This window comes from Sus scrofa, chromosome X, assembly GCF_054392235.1.
Source record: "Sus scrofa isolate SSC_HxYL_T2T_F1_AM1 chromosome X, Sscrofa_HxYL_maternal_Yorkshire_Landrace_v2.0, whole genome shotgun sequence".
Lineage (NCBI taxonomy): Eukaryota > Metazoa > Chordata > Mammalia > Artiodactyla > Suidae > Sus > Sus scrofa.
Window position 1 is genome coordinate 6,943,910 of NC_139401.1, and position 22,728 is coordinate 6,966,637.

Sequence of the window (22,728 nt, forward strand, 5' to 3'; positions counted from 1 at the left end):
CACTGCATGTTGCTAAGGCACAGAATGTCTCAGGACCACACGCGGTGACAGGAAAAACACCTGGGCATTTTCTTTCTTGAGGTGCTTCAGAGCTGCTCTTCAAAGCGCCCTAGGAAACCCTTGCCAGGCTTTGCTGAGCGCAGTGAAATAAAAAACACACCTCGCCTTGGGGGAGACTGGCTCCCGAGCCAACAGGGAGAATTAGGGCAGAAAGAAAGCATTTCGGGGGCGTCACTGCCAGCCCACCCGCCTAGTCTCATCAAATGGAGCAGTCAGCCCCAGGCGCTGTCGGGAAGGGGCTGTGTTGAGCAGGAAAAGAAGTCCCTGCAGCAGGTGCAACAGCAAAGACCAGGCATCCTTCTTCTCTGGGACCTGGTGGAAGGGGCTTTAACTGCGGCCAGGCCTCCTGCAGCGGGGAGAGGAGCAGTGGAGGCAGACTGATGGGTCCCCAGCATTCCCCATAGGAGGGTGTGGGGAGGAACCCCAGCAGCAGAGCTGAGGTGAGGGGGCAGCTGTTCTGGAGCCGCTAAGAGAAGCCCCGCTTCTCCCTTCCTCCTGGCCCTACCTCTGGGTCCTGGCCCGGCTGCTGGGAATAAGCTGATCCTATCACCCACCCACCCCAGGCCAAGAAGATATAGCACACCTCATACATATACCTGTGATCTATCATAATTATCTCCACACAATAGAAATGTAAATACAAAATTAAAATTTAAGTACGGGCAGATATGCTCGGGTTCCTATTAACTCATGCTTTTCTACAAAAATAAAGAAGAAACCCTCTCATCCACACTTAGTTCCCAGAGTTACATGTGAATCCATGACGCAAGGTCAGAAATGACCTATTAGCTTAGTTCTTTATCCCTGGTCAGTGAGGAATCATTAGAGAAACCAGTCTGTCCAGAGCTGATTTGGAAAGAAAATACAGTGGCACATCGGCAGGGAGAAAATCGTCCCAAAATATTCCTCCTCCTTCTTTAGAATAGGCTTTCGAGATCCAGGCAATTTAACCCATTTGCCTCTGCAATTTCAAGCTCGGCCAAGTGCTCAAAATACGGGAAGTGGATAGAAGCATGCAGTTCCCGCCATCTGTCTCCCAGAATTAAAATAGTCACTCGGATATCGCAGACCTCAAAGCTCGGAGAAACTCAGGCGAGAACGCGCTAGAGACTGTGTGGATGACATCTCAAGTCGCCCATAGTGGATGGATGGATGGGTGATAGATACAATGAAACAGTTTCCAAGTGCCGCTGACCACGTGAACTTGCCTCTCCAAACTTAGCGCTTGACTGGGGTCCACTGATAACACATCACATCATCCCCAAGTTGGCACATAGTACATCCATCCAGATAGGTGATAGGAGCTGGCTGGAGAAGGGGGGGATTTTGTCGTGGCTACAGCATCAGAACAGGAATTGTGCTGTTCAAGGATTGTTTCTCAGTTGCTATTCTGCCAGCAAAATGTCCCCATTAGACCTTCTACTTTTTCTGAGCCTCAGAATTTCTTGGGTATGGGGGAATGAAGAAGTTGAACTCCAAGTCATCTGGGCTTCCTAAAGTTGTGTGTCTCTAGAGAGCCCCTCATAAGAGGATTTCTTCCGCAACTGTCTAGCTCCCTTTCAGGGGATGGGGTCAACCACACCCATGGTACATACTCCAGGCACGTACTCCAGGCTCTCCTGACAGGTGAGGGCAGAGAACACCCAGGTGGCTCCCTGAGGCTGCGCCAAGCATCCATCATGGGTTCTATGCCCTCATGGAACGGTCCCTCTCGGCAGGATGAAACCCCAAGGTGCTGCCCCCTTCAGCACGCCAGTGTTCATGGTACCTAGTTTCACTGCCTTGTTTTTAAAAACAAACAAACAGGAGTTCCCGCTGTGGCGCAGTGGTTAACGAATCCAACTAGGAACCATGAGGTTGCGGGTTCGGTCCCTGCCCTTGCTCAGTGGGTTAACGATCTGGCGTTGCCGTGAGCTGTGGTGTAGGTTGCAGACGCGGCTTGGATCCCGTGTTGCTGTGGCTCTGGCGTAGGGCGCAGTGGTTAACGAATCCGACCAGGAACCATGAGGTTGCGGGTTCGGTCCCTGCCCTTGCTCAGTGGGTTAATGATCCGGTGTTGCCGTGAGCTGTGGTGTAGGTTGCAGACGCGGCTCGGATCCTGCGTTGCTGTGGCTCTGGCGTAGGCCGGTGGCTACAGCTCCGATTCGACCCCTAGCCTGGGAACCTCCATATGCCGCAGGAGCGGCCCAAGAAATAGCAAAAAAAGAAAAAAAAAAAAAAATACCAAAAAAAAAAAAAAAAAAAAGAAGAGAGCATCTCTTAAAAAAAAAAAAAAGTATAGTTGATTTACAGTCTTCTGTCAATTTGTGCTATATAGCAAAGGGACAGTCATACATATATGTAGATACATTCTCTTTCTCATACTGCCTTCCATCATGGTCTGTCCCAGGAGATTGGTTCCCTGGACTGTACAGCAGGACCTCATTGCTTAGCCACTCTATATGTCATAGTTTGCATCTACGAACCCCAAACTCTCCGTCTATCCCACTCCCTCCCTCTCCCCCTCCCCCTTGGCAACCACACGTCTGATCTGTGTGTCTGTGAGTCTGTCTCTGTTCTGCAGACAGGTTCATCTGTGCCCTATTTTAGATTCCACATATAAATGATATCATATGGTATTTGCCTTTCTCGGTCTGACTTACTTCACTTACCATGAGAATCTCGAGGTCCATGCGTGTTGCCGCAAACGCCCTGATTCCATTCTTTTGATGGCTGAGTAGTATTTCATCGTGTATACGTACTGGTCACCAACCACCAGGTAATACAGCATATTCATAGGTTCTGGAAGTTAGGGTTGGAATCTTTGGGTGGCTACTCTTCTGACGACTGCAGGTACATTACTTTGTCCAGAGATGATACGACTCAGACCCTGCCATCCAGGGCTTCCCAGCAGAAAGGGATAAAAAATATATAACAAGTCACAAGATCCCACTGGACCACAGGTGAGGAGAGGCCAGAGGATGGAAAGTCTCCTTGAATTGATAATCTTTGAGCTATATCTTCTTTTAAAATTTTTTTTCGTATTGTAGTTGAGTTACAATGTTCTGTCCATTTCTGCTGTACAGCAAGGCGACCCAATCATATATATATATATATATGCATTCTTTTTCTCACATTATCCTCATGATGTTCCATCACAAGTGACTGGATAGAGTTCCCTGTGCTCTACAGCAGGACCTCATTGCTTATCCACTTCAAAGGCAAGACTTTGCATCTACTAACCCCAAACTCCCAACGAGCTAAGTCTTAAGGAACCAGAGGGCCGTTGGCAAATGAGTGGAGACGGAATACAGACTTCCAATTAAAAGGTGTAATTGGAAGGCATTGAGGCAAGAGCTGAGGAGCTGAGATGCAAGTGGATTTTGATGCCAATTTCTTACCAAAAATGGGGTGAAATTGAGCGTTTGTCATGCTAGAAACTCTGAGCTTTGTCCTATAGGATTATAAACAGGGGACTCTATTTTTTTCCTAACACAGTCTCATGGGGAACCTTCCAATAAAATGAAGGAGCGTCTCTCTGGTTGGGAGAAGGAGTCAAAGGACGATGGAGAGGTGGTTGCTACACGTACCTCTAAGCAGCGGCATGACTATGGAATATCTTACATACCGGGAGTGTTAAACAGAGCTGTCATTTAGGAGACAGTAGGGATATGGAGAAGCTGGAGGACGTGATCGGACGTGCATGTTAGAACAATCACTCTAATGACACAGTGGAGAGGGCACCTCTGTGGAAAGAAGGCAGGGGCTGGAGGCACGAATATCAGGTATGCTTCTCCTCCCTGACTCCAACATCAAGGTCTCAAACAAACCTTGATGGATTACAAACTACCCTCCTTGCCTTCCAGCCCCCGAATGGGAACCTTTCCACCCTTAACTGCATGCCTGCATGTGCCAACTAACCTTCTAAGTCCTCCAGAGCCTGCCTTCACTTTCTCAAAGGCAGGTTGTCAGGCTCTTGGTACATGATGAAATCCGGGTCCACCTACCTAGAGGCCCCTAAGTTCCTTTTTGGAGCATCTCAGCAGGAAGAATGGTTGTCTGTCAACCTGGTCCCTGATTCCTGTGTTTTCCAAATCCTTACTGAGATCTTGGAAGGATAAACGGAAGCATCGCCGAAACAGCAGAGAGCATCTCGTGAAAATACAAGGGGCCCTCCCTAGAAATATTCAAACCAATAGTGATGGTTGTGAGGCAAAGGTTCATGCCACTATCTTTCAGGTCAGGGCCTCCCAAAGTGGGGTCTGTCATCAGCTGCCATGCCCAGCACATCAAGGACAGATGGAGAATAAGCCTTTGGAAATCTGTAGAGTCACTGAATACAGTCATTGCGTGTCGGCTCTTGTGATGAAAGGGTGAGCCTATGTTGTGGAGGTCTTTTTATTTCCTCTTGCCCATAATTTCTTTTGGTTTACAGGTGTTGGTCCAGCAAACACTGGACATTCGTGGTTTTTTTAAACAGTGTCACTCTAGAGAGTGCGGAAGTGTTGTTCTCATCTTCCCAAGCCTGGGACTCAGGGAGACTCAGGTGTACGGCTGTGAGATCCCTCCACCCCTGATCCCTGTCTCTGGTCTTCCATGAAAGCTCAAGGCCAAAGCCCACCCAACCTTCCAGGGCCATCGTCCTCACGCTCTGACCTTAGCCTTGGTTTAAACCCCAGGTCCAAATAATAGCATGTTCTCAAGGTTCTAATTTGTATCAATAAAACGTTACTCCCTCTCGTGAGGCTGGTATGTTCCAAGCACCACAGACCCCGTTATATACGTTATTTTATCCTGTAATGACCACCGGGGAAGTGAGTCACTGTGTGGACGAGGAAACGAACTCCACAGAGATGAACGGCCCAAGCTGGTTTGAGGACCAGTGCACAGACTTTTCACTCTGCCACCCTTAATTTATACCAAAGGATTATGTCTGGCTTCACCAAATAATTATAATTTAATCTTTTCCAAGTTCAGGGTCATAATCAATCTTAAGTCCAGTCATGCTGACCTAAAACTATAAAAAATGTTCTACAGGAAGCTCAGGGGCCACTTTTCATGAAATCCTTTGAAGAGCTGAATTCTAAGTAGCTAATTGCAAAGGCTCTTTGCTAAACAATAAAATTAATGATTTCAGAGGCATCATTGAAATAGGATATAAATTTTGATAAAAGCTCAGTGCCTTTTGCAGAAATCATGAAAATGTCATTTACATGCCTTCGCTTTCTCAAAGGCAGGTTGTCAGGAACTGACATTGGATGATGCAGATCGATCTTTCGAGACCACGGAGGAATAATGAAAGGATCTGAAACAGAAATGATTTTCAAGCTGTGCCCCACCACGCCCCAAAAAAAGAAAAAAAAAAAAAAAAAAACACTTTACTTAAATCCAAACTTTTAAAAGAATTACCATAATATCTGAAATTCAAATACAGTAAAGCCAAGGAGAAGATAAGAATTCCTGTATCACATTAAAAATCTGTTCTGTTTTAATCAGAATCTCTCTTCTAAGTGACACAAAAAGATTCCAGTCTTTCTACATCAGCATCTTTAAAGTCATAGTTACCAATGGGAGATCTTGTGCATCCCAGATAATCACAAAAATCTTTACATATATTTATTACTCACACAATCCATATGCAATAAGTATTGTAACCCCCATTTCACAATGAGGATATCAAGTGTATCAGTTAGCTACTGCTGTGTAACAAACCACTCCAAACCCATATGGCTTAAAACTACAGCCCTTTGTTACTTCTCACATGTCCAGGAGTCTGCTGGGAAGTATGTCTGATCTAGAATGAGATGTTTGACTGGGGTGAGGTCTATCCTGCACTGATAGTCAGGTAGCGGGGTCTGACCAGTGGGCTGGCTGGTCTAGGGTGACCTCTCCTGGGATCTTCCCATAGACTATCCTGGGCTTGTTGCCATGACAGTGACTGCAGTCAGAGAAAGGAAAGAAAAGTTCCAGAGGGCTTTCTGAAACCCTGAATTCTGTCACATTGGCCAAAGCAAGTCAGAAGACCACTTTGAAAGTCAGAAGCAAGATTAGACTACGAGGTGAGTTCTGAGCTGGTTTTTCACATTGGGTCTAAACCCAGTGTGTGTTTTTTCCATTCGGCCACACTTAATTTATACCAAGGGATCATGTGCATTTTCACCAGGTCAATCACCATTAATCCCCACGTATTTCAGCGTCATCAGACAACTGACATCCAGCCCTTCTGACCCAAGTGATGAAAGGGCAGGCACTACAGGAAGCAGAACAGAGCTTCTCCTAAAGCACTTCAAAGTTCTGAATTGTAAGTAGCTAACTGCAATGGACAAAGATTTAGGGAGGCCATTAGGTGATCAATCTGCTCCATCAAGGCTCAGAAAATTGAATGCATTGTCCAGAGACAGGCAACTAGCCACTTGAAACAACATCTGTAGGAATTCAACACCACGCTGTTGGTTTCCAGAATGCCATCTTTCATATCTGAAAACTGCAAATACACTGTAGACGTGAGGGTGAGGATACTGCAGCTTTGACTGGGGCACTGAGGCGTCACCAACGCCTCATGCCAACACCAGGTGACAGATGGGGATGCCAAATTTAGAGGAACTGTCCCCACTCCCAGCCCTCCTCCAGATCAAGCCCATACCAGTGCATGCTAAGGTGGAAGGGATATTGTTTTGTAGAAGTGACAAAGAGGAAAAAGCATGGGTTTATTGGAAGCCCTGAAGGTAAGACCTCCTGAGAAGGGCCTTGGGGCCTGACCCACACCTGGAAGTGGACCCGGGCATGGGAGCAGGTGGCTACGTCAGGGCTGAACTGAACACCTGTGTGTCCACTCCTGTGTCTGTTGCCTGTGGGCCAGATGCTGGCTGCCCAGAAGAGAGCCACCCAGGCATTCCCCAGGAGGATGGCTGAGAAGGCAAGAGACCGCCAACAGGAAGAATCCACATGAAGCACAAGGTGGTAAGGGCAGGAGCAGAGAAGGAAGCAGAGAAGCAAGGACACTGACCACCTGTATCCAGGTTGTTCAGGGCAGATGCCCAACACCGTGGGAATCTCCTGGGAGCCTGCTCATCTCATGGGAAAGATTTCCTTCCACTTCTGTGAAGCCCAGCATGGCAGGTAGAAGCATGCCCCTCAAAGATGTCCACATCCTAGTCCCCAAGATGTTCCTGTCTTGGTTGTCAGAACCTATGAATATGGTACCCCAGCTGGCAAAAGGCACCCTGCAGATGGGACGATGTCAAGAACCTTGAAATGGGGAGAAGGTCCTGGAGCATCCAGGAGAGTAGTCACGGGGTCCTTATGGGAGAGAGGCAGGGAACCTGAGCAGACAGGAGGTTTTGCGAAGACGGGATGGGAGATCAGCGTGGCAGGGGGGCGGGGCTGCCAAAGGATTGAGGATCACTCCCACAGCCCCCAGAAGGAACACAGCCCTGCAGACAGCTTGGTTTTAGCTCCCTGACACAGTTTTGCATGTATAGCCTCTGAAACAGTAAGATACAACACCTGTGCAGCTTTCAGTTTATGGTAATTAGTTACAGCAGCAAGAAGAGACTAATACCTGCACCCCCCATCCCGAAAGCACGTAGCCATTCTAGTAAGTCAGAACTCCTCGGAGCCCTTCGCATTTCCAGCCCCCACCCCGATCCCAGCGGATTCTGAAACATGCAGCTCATAACCAGGGGAAGAGAATTGCACCAAGGACCCCTTTTCCAAAGACCGGCAGCCTCCTAACTATCATCCTTGGCTATGGAGGCAAAGGATGTCTCAGCATTGAATGAACTTGAAACCGTGGTTAACACCTTGGACCAGACTGTTTCACAGATGAATCAAGACCGCATGTTTGGACGTAACTTATCTCCTTGTCACCTAGAAGTGAGTGTCAAGCCTGATATATGGTATTCCCCCCTTAAGTAACATCTCGAGAGGAAACAGAGCTGTGATCAACATGCATTCTGAATTCCAGCATAACAGCTGTGCATTTGCAACTGATTGGGCGGATGTGAGAACTGGGAGCCAATAGATGAATCACACTGGATCTTTCCATCGTTGCCTGGCACCTTCAAGGCTGCTCTCTCTTTTTCAAATTGAACCAAGGGGAAGAAACGCAAGATTCAGCAAGTGCCTCTTGTGCGCTGCACATAGAATGTCTGCTTAAATCCCCTGGTCCTGTTTGGAAGTTATCCGTTATCCCCGTGTGACTGGTGAGGATGCTGAGACTCAGAGAGCTGCAACAGCAGTTCCGTTTGTCTCTTTCCAGACCCAGCCTCGCCTCCTACCATCCTTGTCTAAGTCAGCTCCCATCACCACGGCTTTGAATTAATCGTGTTTTTGCCCAAAGGCACAGTGGGTGGGGGCAGGGGGTTGGCCCCACCATCCACCCCATCACCTGATATCAGCCTAACAATCGTTCCATCCGTGTCCTATTGGCTGAACTCACTTCTTCACAGCTCCACCCATGAACAAGACGTGGCTCTGCCTACTGTCGGCCAGCTTCTGTGGTTTCCACCCTCTGGGTCTTTCCACCTTTCCATCCACTCTTGCCTCGATTCACATGTGCAGCACCTCACATTCACAGCCACAGATCCACTGAACGTGAGCACCCTCTGTGTGGGGTACCACTGATGCCTCCACAGGACTCCTCATGTCGTTTGTCAGAAAATCACACCGATAAGCATCTCGGTCTGCTAGGGTTAGCTGCTCAGCCTCCCTCTGGGCAAAGGTACATCTCTCCAGGTTCCCTCACGTCCACTGCTCCACAACGTGCATCTTGGATTGAATTTCCTCCAGTGAAGGGGGACCATTTAATGACTGTCTTCCCATGGATTGATGTTTGGGTCCACTTTGGTCCACCTTAGGAAAACCTCAAGGTGTGACAATCTGGCACAAGCCCAAGAGTAGGAAGCCCTCCGCAGAAATACAATGGATTCTGCCGTCTTGAGCTGTGTGACCCTGGGCAAGCCATTCAACCGCTCCCTGTCCTCGTACGAAACCCAGACGATATGGATCTGGCCAGAGTCACAGGTTTTGTCAGAGGCTTATGCAGAGTGAGGAAGGGGCAGGTCTCACAAAGGGCCAAGTGTTATACAAATACCTGTAGTCACCCCTTCAATAAGAGTGTGGCCATGTAAAAGCCAGTTATAATTTTTTAGGTCCTAAGGGCTTTTCAAGCAAGCACTGTATCTGTGATGTGATCTGGAAAACTCTGCTAATAAGCCTAACCATACAAGAATGTGCATATACATACATATATATATATGTATATATATATATAAATGAATATACATAAATATAAATGAATATATATATAAATGAATCTGTTTGCTGTACAGCAGAAACTAACACAACACTGTAAATCAACTGCATCGTAATGAAATAAATTTTTAAGGAAAAAATGGCATTTCTGTATGTTGAATATGGAACAGGCAATAAAATGTGAAGTGGTTAGGTGCACAGCACAATGCAAAAGCAGTCAAATGGGAGTTCCCGTTGTGGCACAGTGGAAATGAATCCAACTAGTGTCCATGAGGACACAGGTTCAATCCCTGGCCTCGATCAGTGGGTTAAGGATCTGGCGTGGCCATGAGTTGCAGTGTAGGTCACAGACTCGGCTCAGATCTGGCATTGCTGTGGCTGTGACATAGGTGGGCAGCTGCAGTTCCAATCAAACCTGTAGCCTGGGAACTTCCATATGCCATGGATGGGGCCCTAAAGCCAAAAAAAAAAAAAAAAAAAAAAAAAAAGTGAAAACAGTCCAGTGTCCTGTGCCCACATCACACCATATAGTATCACATATTCCTGAAATGTTTCTGTTGCAGTCATGTAAGATATCATCTTTCTTTCTTTCTTTCTTTTGGCTATGCCCCCAGCTTACAGAAGTTCCTGGGCCAGGGATCGAACCCACACCATAGCAGTGATGATGCTGGATCCCTAACCTGCTGAGCCACCAGGGGACTCCTAAAATATCATTCTTCTTTCTTTCTTTTTCTCTTTCTTTCTCTCTCTCTTTTTCTCTTTCTTTTGTCTTTTTAGGGCTACACCCACGGCATATGGAGGGTCCCAGGCCAGGGATCAAACCGGAGCTGCAGCTGCTGGCCTACACCACAGCCACAGCAACACTGGACCTGAGTTGCGTCTTCGACCTACACCATAACTCCTCAACTCACTGAGTGAGGCCAAGGATCGCACCTGCATCCTCATGGATACTCATTAGATGTGTTTTTGCTGAGCCACAATGGGAACTCCTAAGAAACCATATTTCTAACATCCTAAATCCAAGTTGAAAAGTGTTGGTTGTTTTTTAGTGTGTTTTGATTTGCCTTTCTTAAGACCTATGTGACTTTCGCTAATTCATGCTTTGAATCAAGACTCTGCATTCTGCAGGCACATGGATGAGCTTCTAGAAGAGGTGAAACATTTGTCAAAAAAAAAAAAAAAAACCAAGGGAAGGCTGAGGTTCCAAAAGAACAAGAGTTTCAAATGCCTCCCCTTCACCAGGCCACAGGCAATGTATTTATTTATTTATTTTTTGTCTTTTTAGGGCTGCACCTGCAGCATATGGAGGTTCCCAAGCCAGGGGTCGAATGGGAGCCGCAGCTGCCAGCCTATGCCAGAGCCTCAGCAACGCCAGATCCGAGCCGCGTCTGTGACCTACACCACAGCTCACAGCAACACCGGATCCTTAACCTACCGAGTGAGGCCGGGGATCGAACCTGCTACCTCATGGTTCCTCGTCGGATCTGTTTCCACTGCGCTGCCACAGGCACTCGGGCCACAGGCGACTGAAATGTACTCGATGACACCCATTTCAAGGAGTCCTCTCTATGTCCTCACCGGTCATCACGCTCTACTCAGAGTCCCTGGTTAGAAAAATTGTTCAGAGGCTTAACATCTGGCTGGCTGAGGGCCTTTGCTATGGCTACATTCATTTTTAAGAGTCAGGATCGAAAACATACAAGGTTGGGGTCGGTGGTGGCAGCTGTGGCAGACGACGTCCAGGGTAAAGGATGCCGGTCTTTAGACTGAAAATGGAAATTCAGGGCAACGCCAATTTGTCACAGATCCTAAAGAAAACCACTGAGTCGACGTATTTAATTAATCTAGATGATAAATTACCTGTGATCTCCAGCCAGGCGAGCAGCACCTATGCTCGGGAGACCCACGTGAGAAGGAGAAATAAATGAGAACGCCGGTGTGAGGAGTTTACCTTACAAACAACATTATTCTAAATTTACAGCCTGATACTTTGGAGTCTCATAATGTGTTTGTTCATGATCCCTGAAGGAGAGAAAAATTAGGAGTTTGCTTTGGGGCCTCTCCAAAGATGGACGGCCCTGTACGTTTGCTATTACCGACGATACCCGTTAAAATGAAAGAGCTGACACCACGCTCACCCTCCAGAGATGCATATGAACAAATTAATCTGAGGTTAACCCAGCAACCCAGTGTATACATAATGTATCATCTGGAAAAATAAAATAAACAGCCACATGATTAGTCATCTGACAAAAACAGTGTAGCCTCTTTAGGGAAAAAAGACAAAGGGGAAAAAAAAATCAATGGACTATTTTGAAAAATTCATGTTTAATAAAATCTTCAGAGCATCTAACTTATGTGTGGGCTTTGCAATCATCCAGACATGTTTATATACAGATTTCTTTTTTCTTTTTTTGTGTTTTACGGCCACGCCTGTGGCATATGGAAGTTCCCAGGCTAGGGATCGAATTGGAGTTCCAGCTGCCTGTCTACACCACAACCATAGCAACACCAGATCCAAGCTATATCTGTGACCTACACCACAGCTCACGATCATGCCAAATCCTTAACCCACTGAGCAAGGCCAGGGATGGAACCTGTATCCTCAAGGATACTCGTCGGATTTGTTTCCACTGTGCCACAACAAGAACTCCTGGATTTCTATACATATATTTGAAATCTCCTCTGCTGGAAAATTTCCATTCTTTGAAGGTTGATACTTCCTAGAAATTATACCCACCTCCCCACCCACCACAAACACCCCATCCAGGGGACAAATGATTGCTTTTCCTGAATTCTGAAGCATCCCTGAAGAGGGGGGAGACGGTACAAAATCAGGAAAAAGCAGCTCTCAGAAAACCCCATCACCGTTCAAGCCACGATACAACGCCAGATGGTGAAGTTTCTCCGAGCATCTCCAGAGAAGCGAGAGCAATTAGGCGTGAGCCTTCATGTCTTCTGCTCAGCATCTCATTACCAACGACGGCAGCCGCAGCCGTGGTGTTGGTGATGTACCGAATGCAGGTGGCCCTTTGTCACTGCGAGCATCAAGTGCGGGCAATAGTTTACTCCAAGTTTCTTTGAGGGAATGTGGGAGGGAGGGAGAAAGAGGGAGGAGAAAAGAGAAACAGACGGAGAAGAGAGGGAGAGAGAGGAGAGAAAAGGGGGGAGGAAGAAGAGAGACAGAGAGAGAGAGAGAGAGGCAAAGAGAGAGGCAGAGAACGAAAAAGGAAGAGGATGCTACACATAGACGGTAGCGCCCGTTAAGTCCAGGATATTGAAATGGTACTTCACAGTCACTGGAACTGAGGATCATTTCGAAGCCTGTTCCAGGTAAATGCAATGGTAAACCCTCCTCCACAGACTCTGCACGGTGTGGCCATGAGACAGGAGCCTGAGAACATGAGATGCCCGCTGTCCCATAGGCACTGGGGCACGTGACAAAACCTGGGCACGGCTATGACATCGTCCAGCCCAAACGTGGAGTCAGGGGCACGCATTCCTAAACAGCAAGAGCCCTTGGCCGAGTGGCCAGTTCCTTGTGCCCTGAAGCGATGGGGTGACAGCAAACTGCCCCCAGAGCCCTCCTGGAGTCTGTGATGTGCTCATTCTGAGGCATCAGGCGGAGGTTTCTGGCCACAAGGTGCATGTCTGAGGACCACAGTGTGCAGAAGAAGGAAGCTGGGGCATCTGCTGAGGGACAGGCCAACTCCTCCCCTCTGTGTGTCACATGAAGGCTCAGGCGCTGTGCTCCCTCTGGACAGCTGAGATCGCCAGCAGAGGCATCTTTCTGCTGCACCCCAACATCACCCATGTATCTTTCTACTGCACCCCAACAGTGGATCCCCAACTGGGGATCCCGCCACACTTGGCTGCTGGAGAGCTGGGAAACAAGAGGCAAAGCGTGCTCTCCACTCAGGTCCAGCTCTCCTGCTGGCCAGAGAGTGGACTTCACAGGGCCACCCCACAAATCAGCATGCAACGGGCTCCTGTCCGCATGGAGGGGACGTGGCTCAGCCCCATCTGCCCTGTGACCATGGGCGTCCCTTTGGGGGGGCTGCAGGGATGTGGTTTCCAGGCTGGAGGAGGCACAGTTCCTTTGGCAGAAAAGCTACCGCCCGTGGATGTGGGACCCACCGGGAACAGGACCCCCGCCCTCCCCGGCTTCTTCAGGCTTCAGGTGGAGCCGAAGCAGTGTTGGGAGTTTTGTAAAACAACGTCCCTCAGCTGCTGTCGATTCCTGCTCAAAGCCATAACTGCAAAAACCTTTCACGAAGCTCCTGTTTTATTCAGAGAGCGAAAACAAAGGGGATGGTTTCTATTGTACGCCCCCCCCCCCCAGCAGCTGTAATTTTATTTCTCTTGCAAAAATAAGTCTGTGATGATAACATGTTTTTAGCTATCTTTTCCACAGGGATAATGTTATTTTTCGTTTTCTTTTTTTGGAGTAAGAAGTATTTTTTCATCTTTTCAATGGCATATTGTAATAGCAATTTATTATTTTTTTATTAGAGTATAGTTGACATACAGTATTCCTTCAATTTCTGTTGTACAGCAAAGTGAGCCAGTCATATGTATACGTACATTGTCTTCTCATAAAGAGATGAATATCATCCATTTATTGTCTGTGAGACATAATTCAATACGGCAACTTCATGGGGTTCTCGGGCTCATGTTAAAATCTCTCCCTGGGCACCCATGCCCAGAGTCAGTGGAAGTAAGAAAACATCAGCAGTTTTTCCAGCCTTACCATGCTTTGTTCTTTAGGCTTTTCTTCTCATTATTATAACTACATTTTATTGGAGTAGAGTTGGCTTCCAGTGTTGTGTTTGTTTCAGGTGTTCAGCAAAGGGCCTCAGTTATACGTGTATCCATTCCTTTTCAGATGCTTTTCCCATACAGGTTATTACAGAATATTGAGCAGTGTTCCCTGTGCTAGACACTAGGTCCTTGGTACTTCCTTACCTTATATACAGTAGGGTGTATATGGTAATCCTACACTCCTAATGTGAGGTTAAGTTCACATCACATAAAATTAACCGGTTTAAAAATACATCATTAACTCCCTTGCAGGTAGTACCATTATGATGTTGTGCCACCATTACCACTAGCTAGTTCTAAAACTGTCTCATCCCCACAAAAGGAGCCCTGAACCCCTTAGCGGTCCTTCTGCATTCTCCCTGCGCCACCCCCACCTCCCACCCCCCAAGTCCCTGGCAACCCATTCATCTACGTTCCATCTGATGGATGCACCTGTTCTGGACATTTCATGTAAATGGACCCTACAACACGTGACCTTTGGGTGTGCCTCTTTTTCCACGGCATGATGTTGGCAAGGTCCATCCGTGTGGTAGCATGTATCAGGACTTCCTTTCTTTTTATGACAAACCAATACTGTCCTTCCTTCAGTTTTTCGCCTTCTACCATGCATATCAAATAACCATGCTTCTTTTTTTTTAACACTCCGGCTCATAGATGACTTCTCAGCTCACAGTCATTGTAACAGACACGGGATTTAAAGGAATGAGAATCCCAACTCGCCAAACATTCAGAATCAGCAAAAAAGGAGTATCTGCTAGAGATGTAGAACTATGTATCATCAACCATCTCAGATGGCAAAGACCATTTTATTATTTTTTCCCTTTAGGGGGATTTGAAAATGGAAATTGATGTTTTCAACTCAGGGCTGAGCCATTTCTAAATAATTCATTTCAATGACTAGTTCTCACAAAATAATACCAAGGCACCAACTGTATTACTCTAAGCTGGAAAGTTGAACTTGACATTGATGTTGCATATTTGCTTGTCCTCTTTAACCTTATTCTCAGCTGGTTTCACCCAATGCATGCAGAGAAAGTGTAACCTCCACCGTCCAAGATGTGCAGCTATGTTAGGTCCTATAGACTCCCTCAATGCATACTGAGTCTTGAGTTCAAAACCGTGCTGCAGGATCAATGCAAACATCTGGGTGGGCAGGGAAATTGGACCAGCACTTTCCAAAGGACAGTTAGGGGAACCACCGTCTAAGACATTAATAGATGTTAGAAAGCAAGAAAAGAAGAGGCTGTGATCCAATGAGCCTGAGATTTTTTGAATTAAATAAGCTTCAACCAGCTTCTTATCTCCAGGATCTTTTGATTTATATATTTTCAGTATGCAAATGCGGCATGATGGGGGTAGACATTAGAACACATTTGAGTTTTATTTAGTCTCAGAAACCTTCCTTTAAGAGGCCTCTATCAGTTAGGACAAATGATCCACAGTACAGGCCATGGAGAATTTGCTCTTGACCTTTGTCAGATATTTATGTCTTGGGATAAAAAATAAATTCAGGAGCAAGAGTAGCTTGCATTGGGGGAGGGGAAGCGTTAAGGGAGAGGAGGAAATACAGATACTAAAAAAGGGTCTGGGAAGCCCTGGGGTTTTTGAGGTCAGGTAACAGAGCGCACGCTTGACCGACTTCCTAATAACGGGAGCGTAACATTTGTTATGTGCATCCAGACTGTGGAAATGAACAAGATCTGAGAGATAAAACAGGAAAAGGAAAGCTGCTCTATTTAAAGAAGGAGTGGGGGGTCTGGACACCTCTCCACCTGTGAGGGGCAATTTTCTGTGTCAGCTTGACTGAGCCACAGGGTGCCTAGCTCTTTGGCCAAACGTTATTCTGGGTGTTATCTGTGAAGGTGTTCCTGGGTGAGATTAACATCTGAATCAGTAGACTGAATAAAGCAGATGGCCCTCTCTTGTGAGTGGGTCCCACATAATCAGGTGATGAAGTGAATAGAAAAACAACCACAAAAAAAAAAAAAAAAAAAAAAAAAAACAGAGTAAGAGGGAACTTTGCCTCCCTGACTGAACTTGAACATGGGTCTTTTCCTTCCCTCGGTTTAGATGTGACACCATTGGTTCTCCTGGGCCTTGGTTCTTCAGACCCGGACTAGAACCACACCATTGGTTCTCCTGGGCCTTGGTAGCTTCAGACCTGGACTAGAACCACACCATCGATTCTCCTGGGTCTCCGTCCTTCAGACCTGGACTAGACCTACACCATTGGTTCTCCTGGGTCTTGGTTCTTCAGAATTGGACTAGAACCACAACATTGGTTCTCCTGGGTCTTGGTTCTTCAGAATTGGACTAGAAACACAACATTGGTTCTCCTGGGTCTCAGTCCTTCAGACCCGGACTAGACCTACACCATTGGTTCTCCTGGGCCTTGGTAGCTTTAGACCTGGACTAGAACCACACCATCGATTCTCCTGGGTCTTGGTAGCTTCAGACCTGGACTAGAACCACACCATTGATTCTCCTGGGCCTTGGTAGCCTCAGACCTGGACTAGAACCACACCATTGGTTCTCCTGGGTCTTGGTAGCCTCAGACCTGGACTAGAACCACACCATTGGTTCTCCTGGGTCTTGGTTCTTCAGAATTGGACTAGAAACACAACATTGGTTCTCCTGGGCCTTGGTTCTTCAGAATTGGACTAGAACCACAACATTAGTTCTCCTGGGTCTCAGTTCTTCAGACCCGGACTAGAACCACACCATTGGTTCTCCTGGGCCTTGGTAGCTTCAGACCTGGACTAGAACCACAACATTAGTTCTCCTGGGTCTTGGTAGCTTCAGACCTGGACTAGAACCACACCATTGATTCTCCTGGGCCTTGGTAGCCTCAGACCTGGACTAGAACCACACCATTGATTCTCCTGGGCCTTGGTAGCCTCAGACCTGGACTAGAACCACACCATTGATTCTCCTGGGCCTTGGTAGCCTCAGACCTGGACTAGAACCACACCATTGGTTCTCCTGGGTCTTGGTAGCCTCAGACCTGGACTAGAACCACAACATTAGTTCTCCTGGGTCTCAGTTCTTCAGACCTGGACTAGAACCACACCATTGGTTCTCCTGGGCCTTGGTAGCTTCAGACCTGGACTAGAACCACACCATTGGTTCTCCTGGGTCTTGGTCCTTCAGACTTGGACTAGAACCACACCATTGGTTCTCCTGGGTCTTGGTCCTTCATACCTGGACTAGACCTACACCATTGGTTTTCCTGGGTCTTGGTCCTTCAGACTTGGACTAGGACCATGCCATTGGTTCTCCTGGGTCTCCACTTTACAGATAATAGATCATGGGTCTTCTCAGAGTTCATAATTATGTGAGCCAATTATCATAAATTTTTTCATATGTATCTCTTATCGGTTTAGGTTCTCTGGAGAGCCCTTTCTGATACACTACCCTTTCTCATAAAACGCCTCCTTCCCTGCACCTCTGGGTTTCCCCAAAGTCTTGCTGAACATCACGGATGACTCCCGACCACTTCCAGCTCTGAAACGCATTCACTAAGCCAACACATGTGCAAGACAGTAATGTCAATGCACGGCACTTCACACAAGCCTGTTCTATTGACTTATTCGATGGTACTAGTCGTGAATTAATATTGCAACTGCTCTTCCTCCTTCTCGCCTGCCTTTATGAATGAATTACCAGCAGACACTGGCAAAGCCGACTGAAGATATTTGAAATTTCACACCTTCCATCTGAACATGGAAAGGACCTCTAAAATAACCCTACTGTTGTGTCGAAATACAGAACATAGCATCTCCCTGGAATCTACAGATTATACACCTCTCTGGAAAAGGGAATAACTCAAAGAGGACGGGGCAGCGGTTTTATGAAACAGAACAGAGGTTATTTATATCCACCATGGGCCCCATTTTCTTGTTTTAGCTTTGATTTTCCACTTGATTCCTGCCACTTTGACTTAAATAAGGCAATTAAGAAGTCAGATGTTCTGACACCAACACATATTCAAATTAAACTAAAATTTCTTTGCACCTCATAGTCAACAATTTTAGGAATGAAACCATGGCTAGTCACTAGGATATTGAGATGATGTACATCTGGCTGCTGTTTTAAAGACATTAAGAGATGACAAAACATGCATGTTTATTCCATACAGATCTGCTTAGAATGAAAGCTAAAGGTTAACATCTGTAGAACCATCAGCAACCACTGATTCACTTATTCAAACAAACAAACAAACAAAAAAATCGCCCAGCATTTACTGTGGGGCACAGGAAATATTCTTGAGCAGATGGAATGAAGAATGAAAATGTCCCCCAAAGAATGGAGAAAACAATGCAGTGAATTGCAAAAATGTAGAGAAGCAAGTATTTGGAGGAGCTGGGAAAGAAAGGGTTGATAAAACTGCTCTCATGGAATTTCTCCTGCGGGGAGAGCAGAGAGGGAATGCAGAAACTTAACTGCACCGGAGCACGGTTCAAATGAAGGACACTTCAAGATGCGATGCGAAATGTCCCTTGATACCTGCCTCCTTTCCACTCTAACCTTAGTTGCCATAAAATCAGCACTGACTGGGCCAGACTTTATTGTGGATACTCAACACACAGAGGATATAAAGAATTTGCCTGGCCTTTGTCCCAGGCTCCTGACATAGACGTCGAAAACCCTTGGAATTTCCTGAGGGATAGTCTCTGTTAGGCTAATGAGCTGCCACTCGGTGGTCACCAGAAAGATCAAGCACAAATGAGAGGCTGGGACGGTCAGCCTCTACCCCAGATGCCAGAGGGGGTCAGAGACTGAGTTCAGTCCTGTGGCCAGTCACTCAGGGGTGCTCCCAGATGAAACCTCAGGAAGAAAGAATTCTGGATACGGATGCTCCAGGGAGCCTCCTGGTTGTTTAGACTTTGACCTGTGCGGAGAGTGAGGGCTCTGCTTCCTCGGGGAGAGGCACAGAAGCTCTGGGTCCCCAGGCAGACCTCACCCTGTGTGCATCCTTTATAACAAGGCTGTAATTCTATGTATGGCACTTGCCTTAGGGCTGAGGGTCATTCTAGTGAATTTTAGAACCAGGGGCTCGTGGGAAGCCCTCAAGTGATAGCACACTGGTCCGAAGGGCAGGAGCCTGGGGACCCACATGCTGCGGCCGGCATCTAAAGTTAGGATGGTCTTGTGGGCGTCTAGTGAGGTCTATCCTCCTTTTGGGGGGTAGCTCCACACTTGAATTGCCATACGCACACTGCGGTTGAAACAGAGGAACGCATATTCATACAACTCTCTCTTCACCCCTGCAGATGGAAACTGCTATGAATTTCACTGGCAGACCCAGGAACACAGGTGCAGGGTTAAAGGCATCAGCGCAAGGCTGTGCCTGGCCTGGAACCTAGGCAGGTCATTTTCAAGCCCCCATGCTTACTGCTCCCCTGTTCCACCTCCTGACAAAATCCTTCTGCTTCAGCCAAGATCCAGAACCATGTATCGTTTAGGTGGTGACCGCAACTTCCGAGAGAGAGAACAGCAGGATTACTTTGGGGGCGTGCAGTCTATTGTCTGAGGATGTTCAACTCTCGACAGAGAGAGAGAGACAAAGACACAAAGGTACAGTGACATGAAAGCTAAAGGAACAGGCACAAGCATGTGGACATCTTGCTTGCTGTAAATCTGAGTAATTTTCCCGGGATTTTATAGAAAGAGCAATACAGCTGATTTGAACCCTGTAGCCATATTTGCAAATGCCGACAATTTCCAATGGGATAAAAGCCTTGAAAATCCCATCTCTATTGACTTTAGTATAGAGAGATCTGATGAAAGTTTCATGAAGTTATACTCTCGGCTTCTCCTGCAGCTGGTGCATAATTTACATCCCGATGGAGAAGCCAAGTCTTTGATCTGTCCCCAGGGTTTTTTGGGGTCCAAGTCCCCCAGGCTGTGTCCCGAGCCTGGCAACTTTGCTATTCCCCGATATATCCCCATGCCATGAAAAACAAGACATGTGTGCAAAATTGGAAATGCTGGAAGAAGGGAGAGGGTTTCTAATTAGTTTATGAAAGAGGGATTTTTTTAACTGTTGTATGAAGCTCCTTTTTCTCCCCGAATGCCTCATAAAGAAATTCTGTAACAATACACAGTGATGCTTAACACGATCAATCCCATATGTCAGTGAGGTTATGTGCTATTAAAAATCAGAATGAGGGTATTTGAAATGCCCACCTATGACCATTTCAGAAAACATGGCTGGTTTGAAACGATACCATTAGTGGATGGAGTCTTGCCTTAGAAGCTTGTTCCCAGCGATGTCTTGGTTTGAATCCCGCCAGGGAGCAGATGCCTAGACAAAGGGGTTTGGCACAGAGTTTTTTCAAAAGATGATTCCAGGAAGCACGTGTGAGGAAGCAGATAAGGTGAAGTGGAGAAGGAGGTGAGTAAGAGGGTGGGATAACAGGTGGTGACCTTGAGGGAGTTCCCGTCGTGGCTCAGCGGAAACAAATCTGACTAGCATCCTAGTGAGAGGACACAGGTTCGACCCCTGGCTTTGCTCAGTGGGTTAAGGATCCGGTGCTGCCATGAGCTGTAGTATAGGTCGCAGGCATGGCTCAGATCCGGCGTTGCTGTGGCTGTGGCGTAGGCTGGCAGTTACAGCTCCGATTGGACCCCTAGCCTGGGGACCTCCACATGCTATAGGTGTGGCCCTGAAAAAAAATAGGTGGTGACAGTGGCAGCTCAATCATGCTATGGCAGGTCTACCGCCGGAGGGAAGGTGTGATTCTGGAAACATCATCCCGAGCCCTGGAGGCCCTCAACGCCTGACTCTGTCCACTCAGCCCCCAGTCGTCAGCCAGCTAAGAATCACCCACTACACCCACCTCTGAACTCAGCAGACCCAGGGGACATGGTGGGGCACCCATAGCACCTGCCCCATAAACTTCAGACACCACGCTGACTGTGCTTCCTGACGCACTTATTTGGGGTCCTGAAGTTCAGATGCTCAGGACGCTAAAGAAAAGTCTGTCTGTTCTGATGATGCGTTGCAGCACCGTCTGGATGAGAGAGACCCCAAGTCTATGCTCCTGGGTCTCCCCCCTACTTCACCGAGTTCTCTCTGCTCACCTGCCTGCATGGGAAGGCCACAGAGGCGGTCTCCGCATTTCCTTTGTGGGCACCACGCCCCAGACACGATCTCAGAGAAGCGGTCATTATTTAGTAAAATGAAGCTGTGAATGGATAGATGGTTTTCTCAGGATTTTGTTTGAGGGAACAGCAGGAACAGGAGCTGAAAGTCCAACATAGGTTCCCTCTCCATCCAGGAGTCTGAGACGAGAGATGAGTGAGTTTTCCTACCACTTTCTTTTTTCTTGTCACTTTAGGCTTAGACTGCACATAAAAGGAGTCATTCAAGGGAAAGCTCTGAAAAGAACCACTGAGAGATACTAAGTATCTCCCAAATGCCTTGTGAATAACTGGCTGTGCGTTCTCTGCAGGGAGAGAAGCCTGCCTCGCAATGTCTTGAGGGTCAACATAAAGGGTACGTCTAGCACAATCATTTTGTGTTTCACACGCGCACTGGAGTGATTTGCAGAGAGTCTGTCCCACAATCGGATCTACTGTTGAGATTTCACGTGTTTATCATTTCTATTGCCGAGTCCACAGATCATTAATTTGCAAAGGTCAGAGGAGGGAGTGATGATCCCTTGCAATATGAGTTCAAGGCTCTTGACGTCCCATAAAGTATGACGAAAGCCACAAACACAAGGCGCGTAGGGATTTTACGCTTTCTAGCAGCACCATTTAAGAAAAGTAAAAAGAGATGCTGCTACGTTTATGAGCCTATTTTTACAGGAACTAGATATATATTATACCCCAAATATAATCCTTTCAACATATTTGAGGAATTATTGGGCTACGTCCCATCCTCTTTTCTGCACAGAGTCATTGGAATCTGGTGTGCATTTTGCACGTAAAGCACCTCTCTGCTGGAACCTAGCACCTAGGAAGTGCCAGTGGCCACCCGTGGGGAGTGGCTGCTCTGGGGGATCGGGTCAAGCCAGCTCATCTTGCAGTGGACGGTGATGGATGGCAGCCTTGACAGTGGTCGCTGGGCTTCCAGATGGAGAAGGGACTCTCCTTCACAGACGGTCCACAGGCTGTCAGCTCCTTCGTGTTGCGTGCCACACACCTCACTACCCCCAGGACGATGCGGGTGCTCTCTGCTGGCATTCGTGTTGGTGACGCATCGTTGTGGGATGGAGGACGATTCTGGAAAACGGAGCTCAGAACACACGAAAAGATGACGGAGGCTTTGAGAAGAGAAGATGTTTCATCCTTGGGAGAAGGACCAGCTGGTCAGTGTGCAGCCCTGCTTGGTGGAACCACCTATCCAAGAATGGTTCCCATTTCCCACTCAGCCGATGCTTGTCTTCTGTCCATCTTAGGGAAGAAGGAGCCTTGTGGGTTCCCAAATACACTGCCTTAAAGGCTTGGAGGACAGAAGTTTGAAATGGTCTAGACGCCAAGGGCCAGCAAGGATTCACGGAAGTGGAGCCTCTAGCAAGGAATCCAGTTCCTGGACTCTTCTGGCTTCTAGACTCCATCTGCCCCTCTGTGTTCCTAAGACAGCAATGCTGGTGGAGTCTTTCC

At 47.3% G+C, this 22,728-nt stretch overlaps 1 protein-coding gene across 49 annotated transcripts in view; it reads right to left on the reverse strand.

Annotated features, from left to right (window-relative positions):
- LOC100521877 (pseudouridine-5'-phosphatase) overlaps positions 1-22,728 on the reverse strand; it is a 631,841-nt gene that overhangs the window by 382,473 nt on the left and 226,640 nt on the right. The gene's annotated exons all lie outside the window — the stretch shown is intronic.